The sequence below is a fragment of the Zalophus californianus genome, chromosome 7 (assembly GCF_009762305.2).
Source record: "Zalophus californianus isolate mZalCal1 chromosome 7, mZalCal1.pri.v2, whole genome shotgun sequence".
In the NCBI taxonomy this organism is placed as follows: Eukaryota; Metazoa; Chordata; class Mammalia; order Carnivora; family Otariidae; genus Zalophus; species Zalophus californianus.
This window is the reverse complement of record NC_045601.1, coordinates 37,961,490-37,980,063: the sequence shown is the minus strand read 5'-3', so window position 1 is coordinate 37,980,063 and position 18,574 is coordinate 37,961,490. Positions and strand designations below refer to the sequence as shown.

The 18,574-nt window shown below is 37.9% G+C and overlaps 1 protein-coding gene, 1 long non-coding RNA gene and 1 other non-coding gene across 4 annotated transcripts in view; 1 reads left to right on the top strand and 2 right to left on the bottom strand.

The window, feature by feature from the left end:
* Positions 1-6,733: 6,733 nt before the first annotated feature.
* On the bottom strand, positions 6,734-11,894 carry LOC113927627. Its single transcript, XR_003521686.1, has 3 exons — positions 11,773-11,894; positions 11,069-11,166; positions 6,734-6,836 (listed from the first exon to the last, which is right to left on the bottom strand). It is a non-coding gene; the product is annotated as an uncharacterized LOC113927627 (long non-coding RNA).
* On the bottom strand, positions 11,324-11,395 carry TRNAE-CUC. The gene has a single exon. It is a non-coding gene; the product is annotated as a tRNA-Glu (tRNA).
* Positions 11,895-12,311: 417 nt separating the features above from the next.
* NCOA7 (nuclear receptor coactivator 7) overlaps positions 12,312-18,574 on the top strand; it is a 158,366-nt gene continuing 152,103 nt past the window's right edge. The window contains exons 1-2 of one of the 2 annotated variants that reach the window (XM_027603595.1): positions 12,312-12,441; positions 17,067-17,153. The gene's annotated coding sequence lies outside the window, so the exon portion shown is untranslated. The remainder of the gene's footprint in view (positions 12,442-17,066; positions 17,154-18,574) is intronic. The other variant, XM_027603594.1, reaches the window with a different exon arrangement.

The following is an 18,574-nucleotide window of genomic DNA, read 5'->3' as shown; positions in this document are numbered from 1 at the left end:
AACAATTCATGAATTGGGCAGCATCCCATGTAGCAAATAGAAAGGAGTTGGAAAAAGCCATACAAAATGGAAGGCTTTTATAGGCAGAAGGGGGCTGAAGAAGGAAGTTTGTAACAAAGAGTGGATTGTTTCAGGCAAGGTCACCTTCCTTTGGGGGGGGGGGGTCTGTGACACATGACCTCACTGGTACTGATGGGTTAATTCCAAATTGACTGGTTAAAGGTCACTGCAATTTGGTTAGATAGTAAGTCTTGGTTTGCTGATGTGGGGCTTGCACAAGTGACTCCATTTTGGGCCTGTTATTTTTTTTTTTTTTTAAGATTTTATTTTATTTATTTGAGAGAGAGAGAGAGAGAGCCCAAGAGGGGGTAGGGTCAGAGAGAGAAGCAGACTCCCTGCTGAGCAGGGAGCCCGATGTGGGACTTGATCCCAGGACTCCAGGATCATGACCTGAGCCGAAGGCAGTCGCTTAACCAACTGAGCCACCCAGGCGCCCCCTGTTATTTCTTTTTAACAACTGTTTCCCATCTCAGATCCAATGTTTTGTGAAAGTAGTGTCCCACCTTTAGGTGTGATTAATTTTCATGTTTGTTCCCAAAATAGAAAAAAATTAGTTTTTATGGTCCAAGGGGAAAAGAACTTTTAAAGTTTAATTTATGGGTGGCTTTTATTTATGCCAAAGTTAGTCCCAAAATTAATTCAAGGGATTTTTGGTAGGATAAAAGAAAAGGAACATTTTTAGAAATTTCATTTTCCCCAAATGTTAAAAGCTATATGCATGCCTAATGTTAAAAAACAAAGGAAACTATTTAGCTGATACAAACAAACTGTAATACTTCATGAAGCAGTCTCCTTTTGGAGAACTGCAAAATAGGGTGGAAGGCAGGGAGATTTTATAGGATAAAGAATAACAAGGAAGAGAAAAATGGAAAATATCTGATCGGCAGGGTTACACAATCAACCTTGTTTATGGTGAGAAGGCCCAGAGTTGGCCTGGCATTGGGGGATTGGCTAACTGGATATACTGCATTTCTGGTCAAGTGGAACATGTACAGGGACTCAAAAGTTAGCTAAAGTTCCATTTGCTGATGTAGCACCTGGGCAGGAGTGGCTCCATCTTGGGCCTAGAAATGTATTTCAATGCTAATTAAAACACAGTTCTGTATTTCACATCAGTGAACCAGAAGGTATTTATTGAATAACTACCCAGCACTGTGTGTACATGTTAAGTTTCGAAGGGCATGTAGTAGCACATGCAAACGCGCTTCTAGAGCCTGAGAGTGATAGGTATGGCTGTCACTCTCGCTATTCACAAGGGCCCTCAAAAGAAGGAGATGCCATGAGAGTGAGGGTTTCTGAGAACTAGTTGGGAGAGGCTTGTTGGTCTTTTTGGGATCTTTTGCTACTGCAAATATGGTAATCCTATCACTTGAACAAATGTGAGGGATTTTAAAGTAAGTTGAAACATAAAAAAGGCCAAATATTAACTAGAGTGATGGCTCTAATGATCCACATGTACATATGTATCATGAATCTTAATGAAGCCTTTTGGATTATCTTCTTTATATAATCAACTTGTTCCTTTTCCAATCATTACATGAATTCAGAGTAAGAGTAATCATCATCACAAAGCGATTTCCTTAAGTGTAAGGCTCCATCAGTTGCAAAATACACTTGGTTTAAGGTCAGTTTTTAAGGAAAAGAACCACCACAACAGAATATTACCTATTGAACATAAGACATCCCAATTTTCAGAGTGTAAAAATGAAAAAAAAAAAAAAAAGGTACATCTTGGATCTGAGGCAATAGTGTAGTATAATAACATACTTCAGTGCAATTTTAAAAATCCATGGTTATGGGGTGTCTGGGTTAAGCATCTGCCTTCAGCCCAGGTCACCATCCTGAGGTCCTGTGATCGAGCCCTGTGTCGGGCTCCCTGCTCAGTGGGGAGCCTGCAGCTCCCCCTGCTTGTGTGCTCTCTCTCTCTCAAATAAATACATAAAATCTTAAAAAAAAAAAAAAGTCCATGACTAGAGATGTATAGAGATTAAAATGTGGCTGACTTAGCTTACTTTAAAAATACCTCATCAAAATAGGGTCCTAGTCAGATTATGAATCTGGACTGACTTATGAATCCAGATTATGAATCTGGATTGTAAGCTTAATGAGCTAAAGATAGATATATTTTTGAAGCTTTTCATGTTTTTATTGCCCAATGGGACTATTCCCAGTTCTGTGTTTTACTGAAGAATGGAGTTTGACTTCCCCTTGTAATTCTTTTAAGATCTAAGCAATAACTGAAGTTGTGACTATTTCAGCAACTAAAACAAAGCACTACAGCAAATATGACATCATAAACTGTGACTATAGCTCAAATTCTTTGGAAGGATAAGTCTTTGAACTCAGATGGGAGAATTTAAAAGAAAAAAAGCCCCTTAGCTTACATCAACAATCTTGTATGAGGGGCCAGAGGCATATGAGAAATGGTTCCCCAGGTACCACCCCAGGTGGTACTTTCTCCCTCCCTTTCAACTTCAAAGGAACAGACAGGAATGGGTTTGGTCAGAGAATTGGGTCCTCTGCTATAACTGAGAACTGGTACCCACCTAAGTCACAGGTCTAATAAAGAAAACATGTTAATACTAACTGCAAATATTGTTCAATTGTTCTCTGTGCTTAATTCTATGCTAAGTGTTTGAAATCTGTTGTCTCATTTAAGCCTTGTAACCGTCCTATGGCGTGCATATATTATTATCTTTGCTTCGCATATTAGGAATTGGAGAGTAAGAGGTTAATTGCCCAAGGTCACACCTAGCAGTTTGAGCTATGACTCAACCCAGGCTTGTCTGATTCTTCAACCCATACCTTTGAACCTCTAGGCTATGGCTTTTGACACTGCTTTTTCAGACTCAGACTAACCAAGAATATTTCAACCTGCATGGAATCACTTTGAATTATTGACAAGAGTAAATCTATCGTATTAGCATAAAAGCCTCTACCATCTTACCCTTTTAATATATGAAAGGATTTTAAAAAAGAATAACCTCACTTTATTCCATCATACAGCATAAAAGGAAATAGTTTTGGCAGTTTTCTAGTTTTAACTTTCAACTTTCAAGCAGGTCATGCCTACCTTAATCAGTGAGCTTGACCCTCAGTAATGGCTACCAAAGAATATCCTATAATCTCATTCAAGGTGGTTGGCAAAAGCAAAGCAAAATGGTGAAGTGTTAAGATGAGGTACCTGGGGACTCCTGGCTGGCTCAGTTGGAAGATCATGCAACTTTTGATCTTGGGGTTGTGAGTTTGAGCCCCACATCAGGTGTAGAGATTACTTAAAAAAAAAAAAAAAAAGAGGTATCAGAGTAAATTGAGTTCGAAAAGAAAATAAAAACCCCCAGTCTCCCACTGGATGTAAAAGAGGTTGTGGATTGGGGGGGGGGGGGTGGAGAGAATGCTGGATCATTCTGATTACTTATACTTTCCAGGTCCATCATATCATAAAACAATACTCGTCATTTGGCCTAGAAAGACTTGCCCAGTAACCCATCCACTATAACAATTCTTATCATCAGGAAGGGATTTTGAACTAGCCTTAAAGCTTTGGCCTACAGTTAAGCATGTTTTCCAAAGCCTTTAACAGTTTATATGTGTATAGTTTTTTTTAAAAATCTTATAACCAGAGGCATTTTTATATTCCTCTAAATTCTTAGTCTTCTGAGAACTGAATATTCTGTTTCCTTGACCTTGGTTGTCATTCTATTAGTCTGTGGGAATGAAGAGATTCATACATATGAAATGGATATGCATGTAATAGAATGCCTTGTAAGGTTTTTTGTTGTTTTGTTTTTAAGGGATAGAATGAGGTTGAGTATCTTTGGCAAGTTAACTCTAAAGTTTCTTGCATTAAGTGTGCATTGTAATAGTTTTGTGTTTTCACTGCAGTGATAACAAAGTCATGTTTTCTCATGTGGAAGAAAAAGTATTTGGAAAGAATGGCTATTATTCATAATGTCTCACTTGTACAGGTGGGCTGATAAATTTTAAATTGCTCATAAACTCCTAAAACAACTGAGTATTTTAACTCAGTTAACCCCTCCTTTTGTGATTATAAGCTATCAACTTGAATATTATTTACCATACTGTAAAACTCTGCTTCCTAGATCTTTCATCACTTCTTTTTAAACCTTTCCCTTAATTATAGAGAACATAAAGACTTTTTTTTTCACCAAAACAATCCAACTAGCAACTAGCACTTTGTGTAGCTGTTTGTGTCGACTTTCTCCTGGGCCAGCAATGGCTCCCCTTCTCTTTTCTAGCCAGTCCAACCCAGAATGCCTGCTTTAAATAGGCTTCCCTTGGGGTCTGGCAAGATGACAGAGATGTGCTCACAGTCAGGAGGGCAAAACACAGAAGGACATAGACCGTGTTTTACTCTCGTCATAACACATTTTTCTGTCACAGTCACACGCCACCTCCTAAACAGGAACTAAGCCAGCCACTTTTTTTTTTTGGTCTCACAAGCAGCCCCTGCTAGATTTATTTTGTTGTTTTGAATCTTTCTATCAGGAAGATAAGCATAGCACAGTAAAAATGATGGGGTGTAGTAACATCATCAAACCCACATATAGTCTGGTGACCATCAGATGAGGGTATGGCCAAGCTCAGTAGGCAAGCGTTGCCTCTGATGACAGACATCATTTACTCCTATAGTAAGGAGGCTTGAGGGGCCAGTGTGCCCCCTTTCGAGGTTCAGTAAGCATGCCTACCGAAAGATATCCATAAGTCCATCACAGCTGAATCATTAAGTAGACTTAAGGCAAATGTGTTGCACCAAAGGAACAGATGCAAACACCAAGTGCCTCCTGACCATGACCATCATAGGAACGGGTCCAGCAATAAACTGATGAATTATCTGTCTGATGTTGACCAGTTCTCACAACAGAGAACACAATTCCGTTTGATATGAATCATCAAACCTCAAGCATGCTTAAGAGTGGGAGTTACAGACAAAACAACACGGGAGCAATAACTCAATATAAATGCATTTAGTCACTTCTCCAAACGACAAGGTCTGGCAGGCAGCTTCCTTGCTCTGGGTATCAGGAGTTTGAAATGAAAGGAGAAACAGAGTTCACCATTGTTTGTCATCAGGATATGACATAGCGAGAAAAGCGATGGAAGCTATTTGTCTAACTGTTCCTTTTAAATACATAGCTTAGGAGTTAAAATTCTGCAAGCATGTCCTTGACTGATACAGCAAAAACATACTGACAAGGAGATGGTTTGCTTTATACTAGTGCAACTTCACAGCCATATCCAGGATAGTGCATCTTTAATTCATTAAATAAGCAGTTTTGTTTGTTTTAAGATGTGGGAGCTTATTAAAATTCTTGGTACTTATTCAACAGATCACTTATAAATAATTTGAAATCCATATTTGTGATTCTAGTAAATTTCTCTCTATTTTACTCAATATATATGTCATTTTTTAAAATCTCAGCTCTTCAAGACATATAATAAATAGTATAATGACTGAATGGACAAGTTCTGAAATCAGACAGATCAAGATACATCTTGAGATGCATTAACTGTGTGAGTTTGAAAAATTACTGAATCTGTGTAAGCTTTGTTTTTTAATTAGTAAAATAGGATTAAAAAACAACACCTATCTCACAAGAATTTTCTGAGGATTAAGTGAGATAATGTTCATAAGATCTGGTACATAGTACACCATCAATAAATGGTAGTGTAGCTTATTCAAATTTAGCTATTGAAAATGCCTTAAGATCCAAAATAAGTCTCATTCAGTCCCATTCACACACCTTTATTCAAACTCATACCAAGGTACTTCCCCAACACCTGTTCTCTTTACATTACATTATTTGCCTGTACATTTTGCTTTATATAAATAAATTTGCAGATTTCCAAAATTTCAGAGTTAGAAGAACATAACCTAGACCAGTGCTTCATTTTACAGAAGAAGAAAACTGAGGCCCAACCAAATTAGATCACCTTTCCCATAGTCATGTGACCCAGATCTCCTGATTTCTAATACATGGTTCTTTCTAAGACAACAGGATTATAAACATTTTCTTTCATACCTTTTATATTTTAGATGCCAAAGCTTTTTATTTTGTTGTGGATGAGCTGAATAGATCTATTAGTTGGTTAAGAAATCATCCTTTATGTTTCCTATCTTCAAAAGCAATGTTTTTAGACTGATTCAAAATAAATACTCTTTAGTCATGTCTCTTTAGAAGACAAATCTTGAATCTAATGAATATGGCTGAGATTGAAATTATCCTACTGTCTTTAAATGATGTCCTTCACCATCAAAAAGCAAATCACACATACTTCGGTGAACAGAGTTGTGCCACTATCTAGCACCTAAGGCAGAATCTTTCCTAGACACTGATAAAGCTGCAGATTTACCAGTGACAGGGCACAGGCTTTAAGCCGCTGTTGCACCTGCTCTCCTCTGTGGCTCCCCCCATGCTCTCAGTATGAAGACAAAGTCCTTAACCTCAGGCTAAGAGCCATGCAAGATCTGTCTCCTGCCCACTTCTTAGACCTCTCCTCACCTTGCTCTACCACCTTGGACTTGCCATCCAGCCATCCGGGCTTTCTTTCAGCCCCTGGTAATCGCCTTGCTCTCTCCTGCTACCAGCATTTGCACACTTTCCTTCTACTTAGAATGTTATTTTCTCTCCTTTTTACCCAGGTAACTCACCTTCGTTTTGCAGATCTCAACAGATGGATCCCTCTGCAGACATCTCCAACTGATTCAAAACATTAGTGTGGAATCACATACTTCTCCTTACGGAATTTGTCAGCTGCAGTTTAAATTTGTAAGGATATGATTATTACCTGTCTCTACCACTACGTGAAAAGCAAATGATAGTGACTCTGTTTTTGCTCATATTAAGTCTCCAGGGCTTCTTTGACTTACGTCTGGTACAGAAAGAAACAACAAATATTTGCAGACACTGGTTAAATGAATGACTATACGAGTGCATGACTGAATGAGAAATGAATGAATAAATGTCATAAGCTGGACCTGCGTACTTGTTGCGTTGGATTTATTTGAATTGCTCCCCTCAAACTTCAATCTGATAACACAGAATATATGCAAGTAAAATCAAGCACAATTGATGAAATGAGAAGAAGGTAAAAGAATAAAAATATCCTCTGCTGCTCCCTATGAATACAATAAACTCTAGATTTCAATTATACTCAACATTTCCAAGGCAAGTGGATTAAATGTGTCTGAATGAGACACATGCGTCTATGATGCCACCTTGTGGTTTATTTTCACATTTGTCACTTTCAAAATCCTGGAACTTCCCTACTTTAGAAAAGCACCATTATTAAAAAAACAAAACAAAAAAACAGAAAAGCACCATTATAAACTATGACTACTGAGGAGTGAGATTTTGCTCAACAAAATATTGCTGGCATGCCATCATCCCAAAGAGTTTGCCCAAACATATCATTCATTCCTTTTTGTTTTTTAATTAAATATCGAACTGGTGGAGAAAAATAGTATAATTTGTTATAAATAATCAAATGAGAATTAACAACTGTGTACACCCTGGCTAGCGTTACCAGTATTTCAAAATACCCCTGCGTGTTTCTTGCCAAATCCTTCCTCTCTCTTTTCTATCAACCAGGAATAACCACTCTTTGCTTTTCTTTATAGTTCGTCATCTGTGTATATATTTACCAATGAACAACATTTTTAATTTAGCGTTTTAAAACTTCAAATAAAATGGAATCATTCTGCATTCGATTTGCTTTTAAATCATATTTTTCTGGATTCATAATGTTGATAAGAGGAGCTGTAATCCATTTATTTTCACTGAGCTGCAGTATTTCATTGCATGACTAAACCACAATATATTTAGCCACTCTACTCTCAGTGGACATTTAGGTTGCTTCCAGTTTGGGTCTATTATGACAGCGCTGCAATAAACATTCTATGTATCTCCCGGTGCACCCATGCAGTGATTTCCCAGGGTTTGAATTGCTGGGTATGGGAAACTGTAACTACTAGATAACACCATATTGTTTTCCAAAGTTATCGTGCCAATTTACACTTCCACCATTAGCGTGTAAGAGTGCCATTTTTCTACATCCTTGTCAACACTTGGCATTGGGTTTTTTTTCACTTTTGCCACTTTGATGGGTATGAACAGAATCTTTTAAATTTTAATTTGCATTTGCTAATCACAAAAGAAGTTGATACTCTTTTAAAAAAAATTACTGGTCACATATGTTTCTTCGGAGAAGTGCCAATTCCAGTCTTGCCTCATTCTTTCATTTATCCACTCAAGAATCATTTGAATTGGCCCTATGTGCCAAGTACCGACATAACCTAAAGAATACCAAGAGGAAGGTGATATAGACATTGCCTTCCTGGAGCTCTTGGCTTACTCCCATGTTAGTGCCCTCAGGCATCATACTAATTATCAAGACCAAAAAACAGCAAGAATTTTTGGCCACCAATGATATGATTGTCCCTTTACAAGGCAGAAGAAGTATATTTTATGAACTCTGACATCTAGGAATTTACAAAAACATAACAAACACAAAACTATAGCAAGTTATATAATATAAACTACATTATATTATGTGATATATGTTATAGAAATTCAGAGGATGTAATAAGCTGGTAAAAAAGCTAATCAAGTAGGTCCATGGCTTAAATTTAAATTGCTGTCCTTTTATGTAACTAATGTAAAAATATTATTTTTCTATAACCTACCTATTAAAGGAAGAAGATAAAAAAACAAGAATCATGTTTAAGTCAATAAAGTAATAATGATCAAATGGAGATGTGGTAAAAATGATTTTTAAATAGATAAAAACCATACTGAAGAAAAAAAAAACACTTTCACAAATCAACATGCTTATCCATAAATGCAAGTACACTGTGTTTGCTGTTGAACTTTTTTCTTAACTAAAAGTTTTCCGCGGTGCCTGGGTGGTGCAGCTGGTCAAGCATCTGACTCTTGGTTTCAGCTCCGGTCATGATCTCAAGGTCCTGGGATAGAGCCTGGCTTCCAGCTGCATTCAGCGTTCTGTGTGGGGTCGACTTGAAATTCTCTATCTCCCTCCCCTTTTGTCCCTCCCGCTCTTGCTGTCTGTCTGTTTCTCTCTCAAACAAACAAATAAAAAAAAATAAATGTTTTACACATGTTTCTATAGAATCTGGTAACCCTCAAAACTACTACAGTTGACTTTTACTAAACTTGTCATGCATAGAATTCAATTATACCTCTAAAAGAGAACCTGAAATGTCATATAATTCCTCCTTACTTCTATGCAACACTCCCTATGAGCCATACTATTTGTAAAGACTGCCTTAAAGAAGATGCCAATGTGGCACCAGAAAATTTGTTGTAGTGTGGGGAGTCTTAAAGAATATCAGATCTGGGTTGGGCAAATCAGGTTGGAATCCTGGTTCCCCCACATACTTGTGTGATTTCAAATAGGTTAAATAAACTTTCTGAGTCTGTTTCCAAAACAAGGATAATTGTACAAATCGATTTGATTATTGTAGATAAATTGCTTAGTTCAGTGTTCAGAATCTGAAAGAAGTCATTAAGTTGTAGACATTATTCAGATTGACTCAGTGTAATTCTTTTTCCACTTCTTTCAGTGGAAATGTAGAGCTGTGGATCATAAAAAAATAGAATTACAAGGGCTGAACATGTATATGATTGTTTGCAAGTGAAGTCTTAGCAATCTACTTCTTGATTTAATTGATTAAGTAATCCATTAATACAGCACCAACTATAAAGTCCTTCCCTCCCTCTCCACCCTTGGTTCCTCTCTGCCATTTTAATATTCATTTACACATCACCCTAACCCTGGATATATGACGATTTTGTGTTTAAATGAAATAATTTGACAAGTTCAGAAAAATGTTTTTGGTATGCAGCAAATAACCTTTGCTTTCATCTGTACTGGTTAAATACTTCTAGTCCTTCATCTTTAAGGAAACTCCTCATATGTGGGATATTTCTGCAAACAGTCCTTCAGCATTTCCCCCTTTTTCATAAGTGCGGAGCTGAGCACAATATTCTGGCTCTACAAAGCAGCAGTTTTGTGCTGTGTTTAGGTAATGTGATAAAGTACTGCTGTGTCTAAATGACAATATTATTTAGGAAAAGGGTACTTATTTGACTAAAAATAGCCATAGTAGAGGTGAAACACAGTAAGGATGACACCAAGACTAAAGAAAATAAACTCCGTTAGAAAATTAAGCAAACAAGAAAAATGTCCTTTATGCTCTTAATGGGTACACTGCAATTTCTAGAGTCTTTCTTCTTTGGCTTCTTTGACCCTGACTTGGACTGACTCTTCTCCTTCAGACTTTCCTACTTTGTCCTCCTTATATTGGAAGTCAAGCCTGCAAACCTTGCCTCTTTATGCTGCACTCAGTCTCTTAGGAAGCATTTCTACTCTTGGGCCTTCAGTTCTCACTTCAAAGCAGAATCTCCTCCAGATCTATCAGTATTAGTCAAAATTTCACTCCATATGTACAGGACAAGTTCACTTGGATGACCTCTTCAAACCAAATCTTAAAGTAACACAGCTTCCTGCTTTACCACGTTCCTAATCAGCACCCTTTCCAAATTAACAGGCCATATTCAAAACCTTAATCGTGCTCTCCTTTGACTTTCTACACAACTGTGAGAGGCAGTTTTATTTGCCCCTTCACGTGCTGGGGGCCAAGGTTTTCCTCGCTCTACTTCCGGACATTTCTGTTGTAATTATGTACAGAGGACCTGGTCGGCCCTGGGTAGGAGTGTTTGCTCTAACTTCTATGCTTTGCTTCTCCTTCCGCAATGTTCTTGTTCAGTAAATCTAGTTTATTTTAGGAGACATGCACTGGAACAGGAAGTGTCCCCCATTTCCCCACTCACCACTCTCCTTACTGTCTTTCCTCTTCACCCACCTTCCTCTCTATCCAGGCCTCCCCTGCATGTCTCATAGGATCTCCACCTTTCACTTTGTTCCCTTCCAACTCTCCAGTCCCTATCTGGGTAAAGCGTCTTACCAGGTGCTCCAGCAGGAGGAACCCAATGTTTACATTCTCTTCGGTGCCAACAACCCGAAGGATGCTTTGAGGAACAGGGAAAGAACCTGCTGCTGTACCTGGGTGGAATAGAAGGCGTATTTTAAATCTTAGATTAAATAACATTTAAAGACGAATTCAATTTTTATGAGCGAATAAAATAAATAAATAAATATGATTTTTTAAAAATGAAAGCAGGTAAGAATTCAAGATTTTTAGGAGGTAGGATAAAACGTTTTCCCTGACCGGGAATCGAACCCGGGCCGCGGCGGTGAGAGCGCCGAATCCTAACCACTAGACCACCAGGGAAGCTACCCGTAGCACTCCCTGAAGCTTATTTGACACTTATAAAAAAAACCTCTACGTAAATTGGACCAGTAGAAAGAGAGTTTATTGGCTCTAAGCCCCACCCACTTCGTTACTGTTTTTGAGTCGCAGTCTCCTAAACTGAGGCAAATTTTGGGCGCTCCCAGCCCAGCACCCAGGTGGTTCCTGTAGGGAAAAAGCTGGACCCTCCAAATCCAATCCTCTTCCAACTGCCCTGCTAGAAAAGACTAATTACGTAATTACTTCTAATTATGTAACATAAATATCTATATCTATAGAAATGTTAAGAGTACTGCCCGGAAGCTTGTCATTTGCTTTGTTATTTTTTTAATCATCTAGCTGCTCTTTCTAAATCTAACCTCTCTCTCTTTCTGACTTTCCCTCTCACGCAGATGTTAAGTCCCACTAAACCTTGTACTAAATCTAGATAGATTGTCACCGGCGGAGAGCATTTCACGTTGTAGAGCTGGGTGTGACACCGCACACTTCCTTGGCACACGGCGCAGGCTCTCTGTGGGTGATGAAGGCCACGTGGCCTTCTAGAACCCGATTATGTATCTACTGTGATGATTACTTGAGCCAGGCTAACGAAGCTGAGAGTTGCGGGTGACGTGTCTAGTGAAGCACTGCAGAGAGCATCTGCTCCCGGATCCGAGGAAACCCTTCAAATCCACTGCGTTTCCATTATCCTCATATTTTCTAAGTGTTATTAACCCGGCAATTGCTTCACGTCTCCGCTTTCTGTGCGAGACACGGCCAGGAAATGATGCAATTACCAGAGGAGTAAGAAACCTTACCGCCCAGCCTCGATTCAGAAATCCTCATGAAATAGGAGCAGAAGGCAACAGGATGTAACTCCGCTTTGAAGTGCCAACCGTTCCAGCTGAACAAACGTAACCCAAGAGACCCAGCTCCGCTGCAAGATGGAAGGAGGCTTAAGTAAAACAGATCTAAATTCGTAATGAACTTGCTCACAACCCCCGGCGCCACTGTGAGTTCCAGCGGTCATCCATCACCGCAGAATTTAGGTGAGCCTCTGCTTGAATATTGTTTCTTGTTCTCGGCAACCCAGAGATGGTTTAGATTATTGATAACATTTGTCTAAAATTGTTTAATAATATACAAGCAGGGAGATGAAACGGATTTTTAAAGACTGACAAAGATGGAAAAATCACGAGAAATTTCTAAACTTAATTATATTTTAGATAGGATTCATACTTCTTTCCTCTATCAAGGAATTCTTAGGAAATTAGGTTCAGTAGGTGGAGCTCTTTCCTCTGAATTGCGGGTTACAAGGGCTAAGTAGCAAAGGATCTGGTTTTGAATACAAAGATAAAACAGATATTATTTTTAGAATAATTTCAAGTTTTAATAGGCTTAGTCACAATATGCTACAAAAGGATAGAAAGGTGCAGTAAACACCACCATCCCTCTCTTTTCCCCAGTTACTAATTTCTTCTTCCCAGAGGTAACCAGTGTTAACAGTCTCTTCTGTATCCTAGAAACAGTCTATGCATATACAACTAATATCTAATTCTCCTTTTTCCAGCTTTTTATCTTGAAAAATTCCAAACCTGCAGAAACCTGCAAGTGTAGGAAAATGAACACACATATACCCTTCATCTGAACCTGTGCTGTCCAATTTAGTAAGACCAGCCCATGTGACTATTGTGTGTTGAAATGCAGCTAGCACAAACTTAGCTGTTCTACAGTTGATGAGTGCCTACTGGTTTTTTAAGCCTTAATATAGGGAAAAAAGTAAAATATCTCAATAATTTTTACACTGATTACATTTTTAAATTAGAAATATATTGGGTTGGGGCGCCTAGGTGGTTCATTCGGCTGAGCGCGGGACTCTTGATTTCAGCTGAGTTCATGATCTCAGGGTGGTGAGATCCAGCCCTTTGTCCTGCTCCACACTAGGCGTGGAGTCGGCTTGGGATTTTCTTTCTCCCTCTCCCTCTGCCCCTCCACACCACTTAGGTGCATGCTCTCTCTCTAAAGAAAAAATTAAAAAAAAAGAAATATATTGGGCTAAAATATTATTAAAATTTATTTCACTTTCTTTTCACTTTTTAAGGTATCCACTAGAATATTTAAAATTATGTATGTGCCTTGCATTATATTTCTATTTTATAGTACTGATCTAGATTCATCAATTGTTAATATTTTGCCATATTTGCTTTCTCTTCATCTTTCTTCTGAAGCATTTTGGGTTAGTTGCAGACATCATAATACTTTACCTTTAAATACTTTTATCCTATATTTCCTAAGAACAAGCAAAACAATTATCACACTTGGGTAATTTAAATTTAATGCAATATTATTATTTATTATACAGTTAAAAATAAAATGTTTCAATTGTCATAATAACACTTCTTATACTTTTTCTTTTTACCCAGGATCCACTCAAGGATTATACAATGCATTTAGTTGTCATGTTTCTGTAGTCTCCTTCCTTTATTCTGGAACAATTCCCCAATTTTTTTTAAACAATATTGATCTTTTTCAATAGTGAAAGTTGTTTCAGAACTGAATTTATCAATTCAGATAAATATCTCTTTTGACAAGAAAAGAACCTTAAGTGATGTGTCCTTCTCAGTGCATTACATCAGAATGTGCATGATGATAATGTATCACATTATCTCTCACGGCCAATGTTGTAGGCTGAATAATGGCCCCCATGGGGATGTCCCTGTCTTAATCTCCAGAACACATGAGTATGTTACTTCACATGGCAATAGGAACTTTGCAGATGTGATTAAGGATTTCAAGACACAAGAAATTATCCTGGATTATCTGAGTGGGCCCCAAATTATAACAAGGGTCTTTATAAGTGAAGAAGAGAGGTAGGAGAGTTAGTGTCCCAGTGATGTGACCCGAGGAAAACTCAACCTACCTCTGCTAGCTTTGAAGAAGGGGAAGGGGACCCTGAGCTGAGGAATCCAGGTAGCCTCTAGAAGCTGAAAAAGGCAAGGAAACGGATTCTTCCCTAGAGCCTCCAGAAAGAAAACAGCCCTGCCAACATCCAGATTTTAGCCTAGTAAGATCCAAAGTCAGACTTCTGGATTACAGAACTGTAAGATAATAAATTCGTGTTGTTTTTAAGCCATTAAGTTTGTGCTAATTTTTTTACAGCAGCTATAGGAAACATATAGTAAATTCGAGCATTTGGTTAAGGTGTCCACCATACCTTGAGAATGTATGAAGCTTCTGTTCCTCAGCAAACTTTCACCCACTGACAATCTTTGCTTGAATCAATTATTACCATGGTGATTGCAAGATGGTGTTATTTTAATTTTATCATTCTCGTGTAAACAACTTCGCTTTCTCTCCTTTCTCTTTTTATTCTCTATTTAATTTTTAAATATAGTTTGGGCTCATATTCTTTTTCTGTTTTTATTCAATGTGTTATAATCCATCACTGTCATTTTTCTTAATAGTTGTCCCAAATTTGGCCAGAGGAGTCCTTTTATGTTGGCTCCTGTATTCTTTTGATATGTCTCCCTAATTTTTGAGCACTTCTTCACCTTCTGTCACAAGATAGTGTGGCACAACCTGTGCTTTATAGATTGGCTTAGAGAGAATTAAGATCTTTATGCCTTTATCTTTTCTTTTTTAATTTCTTTGTTTTATTTTTACACAAAGAGGGACATACTCTACATACTTTTTCTAACTTTTTAAAATTAATATCTTTTAAGGGATGTCCATTCTTTACATAAAAAGTTTTCTCATTACTTTTGATAAGTACATAGTATTCCACTATTTAGATATTTTATTAAAGCAGCTTCGTATCAGTCACTTAGATTATTTCCAATCTTTTGCTTTTACCAAAGTACTAATATGAATAACTTGGCCCAACATAATTTAGCATTTAGTTTTTACAAATTTGCTCCAAAATGACTCAACTTTTAGAGTGCCAATTTCTAATTTGAAGATGTTGTTATACATTGGAAGAAAATTCATTGCATCCAATTCAAATGCACTTATAAATTATTGACAAATTTTTCAATTTGATTTCAGTCTGACTCAGCTATTCTTCTGTTCATTAATTTGTTCATTTATTTAAAAAATACTTATTGACTAATATATGTCAAGGACTATATTAGGCACTAAAGACATCAAGATGAACAAAATGGGATTCCTGACCTTGAGGTTTAGTCTGGTGGGGTTCAAGTAAATAAGGAACAACAGTAGAATAGTGGATATTAAGAGACATGTAGGGCTATACTTTAACAAATTTATTTAATATATTAAAATGTGCCACTCATCATGCATACTTTACTGATGGGAATATAAAATGGTACAGCTATTCTGGAAAATAATTTGGCAGTTTCTTATAAAACTAAACATGCACTTACCATCTGACCCATCTCTTGTACTCTTGAGAACTTACCCCAGAGAAATGAAAACTTATGTTCACACAAAATCTGTCCACAAATGTTTACAGCAGCTTTTTTATAATAGCCCCAAACTGGAAACCACAGAAATATCCTTCAGGGGGTGAATGTGGTCAAACTGTGGTATATCCATACTATGGAATACTTATCAAAAAGGGGAACAAACCATTGATCCACATAACAACTTTGATGGATCCCAAGGGACTATGAAAAAGCCAATCCAAAAGGTTATACAGTATGATTCCTTTTGTATAGCGTTTTTTAAATTATAGAAATGAGAAGGAATTCGTGACTTGCAGGAATTAGAGATGTGGTGGGGAGAAAGATGGATGCAACTATAAAGGGGTAGGTCATGGTAGCTTTATGGTAATAGAACAATCCTGTGTCTTATTGGGGTGGTGGTAGAATAATCTGTACAGATGATAAAATTGTATAGGACACACAAATACTTAAAAAAGAGTGTATGTAAAACTGATGAAATATAACTAAGCTTGAAAGAGCATACCAATGTCATTTTTCTGGTTTTGATATTAGTGGAGTTACCCAAAATTTTACCATTGAGGGACAACTGGGGCATTGGCGGGGGGCGGGGGGGAACCTGGGACTTCCCTACATATATATTTTTGCAACTTTTTTGGATCTGTAATTATGTCCTTTGAAAAAAACCCTTTTCAGCTTATTGCACTGTAAATTTCTTTCATCTAATAAATCCAAGCAACAACTACCAGTTCAGTTTAGGGGTTCATTTCAGAATTTTAAATTATATCTTAGCTACAGTGTCTTTGTACCTGATAAGTTTTCCAGAAAACTTAGAAAATATGTAATGAATTCTCTAGCTACTGAACAGACTTTTCAGCAGAAATAAAACAGCAGAAACTCTCCAAGAACAGGTAACTTTTCAATGAACTGTGAATAATAAAAGAAAAGGACAAATTTATTGGGCTTAATCTAAATAATCAGCCATTAGTTCTACGTGTTGACAGGCACCCAGACAACAATCCGTTTCTATAGACGTCAGTATTTCTTTCTCAATACACTCTGGCAGCCTCCTCCTTTCTAATGACAAGGAGATTTCTACCTCCTCCTTAGACTTTATAACTGACTGAGAGAAGCACTGAGCCTAGGCCCATCCACAAAAGGACCTATTTACAGTTTTCTCAAAATTCAAGGGGTATCTATGATGCGCTGGACCAATGATAGCAGCTGTAAAAATGAACCACTATTAAATAGTGAACTCAATTCTGTCTCTTTAGGTCCAAGAGGGCTACCCACAGACCTCCACAGATGTCATTAGCATTTACCTGCCATGGAACTCCTGGGTCTCAACCAACCTAAGTCAGGTGTGTGAAAGATGTTTCCATGCTAGGAAGAGAAGGATAGGTTTAACCACTGAAGAGTGAACTTTCTTGGTGCCCATAGATTAAACTCATCACCCAATACACAAATCTCCTCTCCAGCACCTTTACGGAGAAAACTACTTTCCACAGGAGTTTCAGTTCTTTCAGTGGTTGTGAGCTCATTGCTTATCCAAGGAGCATCTTTCATTCTGGCAAAGTATTAGAGCAGTATGTGCTGATGTTCTTGGAATTCCAGTTCAAGGGAAGATAACCAGTGAGTGTTGTGCTTAAAAACAGACACACTAGGGGCACCTCGGTAGCTCAGTTGGTTGATCATTTGACTCTTGATTTTGCTGAGGTCATGTTCTCAGGGTCCTAAGATCCAGCCCCCACCTTGGGCTCAGCATGTATTCTGCTTAAGATTCTCTCCCTCTCCCTCTGCTCCTCCGCCCACTCCCTACTTCGGGCATACACTCTTCCTCCCTAAAAAAAAAAAAAAAAAAAAAAGGCACACTAGCCACACTTCATTACAAAATTATCTTTATTTTTTTGTTTTTCCTTTTAATTTTTTAATTTAAATTCAATTAATTAACACATAATGTCTTATTTGTTGCAGGGGTACAGGTCTGTGATTCCTCAGTCTTATATAATACCCAGTGCTCATTACAACACATACCCTCCCCAATGCCCATCACCCAGTTACCCCATCCCTCCACCCCTCTCCCTACAAAATTATCTTTTGATAGTTATGTAAGAAAAATACTGCACACATTTGCAACAACAGTCGCTATTGTTTGGTGGTGTTTCCCAAAGCCTCAGCTGACTCTGGGCTGAGCCTGGAGCCCCAGGCAGGGCTCGATCTCACAACCCTGGGGTCATGACCTGAGCTGAAATCAAGAGTCCAAGGCTTAACTGACTGAGCCTCTCAGGCACCCAAGGGATACAACTTTTTCTTTTTTTTTTTTTATATTTTATTTATTTATTTGACAGAGACACAGCGAGAGAGGGAACACAAGCAGGGAGAGTGGGAGAGGGAGAAGCAGGCTTCCTGACAAGCAGGGAGCCCGACACAGGGCTCGATCCCAGGACCCTGGGATCATGACCCGAGCCACCCAGGTGCCCCCCAAGGGATACAACTTTTAAGAAAGAAAACCTTTATTACATTAATGTATATTATAAGAGTAATAGCTAACTTTTCTTGAAGGTCATATTCTAGACTTTAGTCTAAGCATCATTCATGGATTACCTCATTTAATCCCTATATCCATCCCATAAAGTTGATACTATTTTCATCCCCCTTTTACAGATAAAGCAACAGAAGTTAAGCAACACATCCTAAGTCAGCACAGGGAGAACTATAGTCTGAGGTCAAAGCCTGAATTCTTAGAGATTGCCATGTTCTCAGGAAGTACACGTTCTAATGA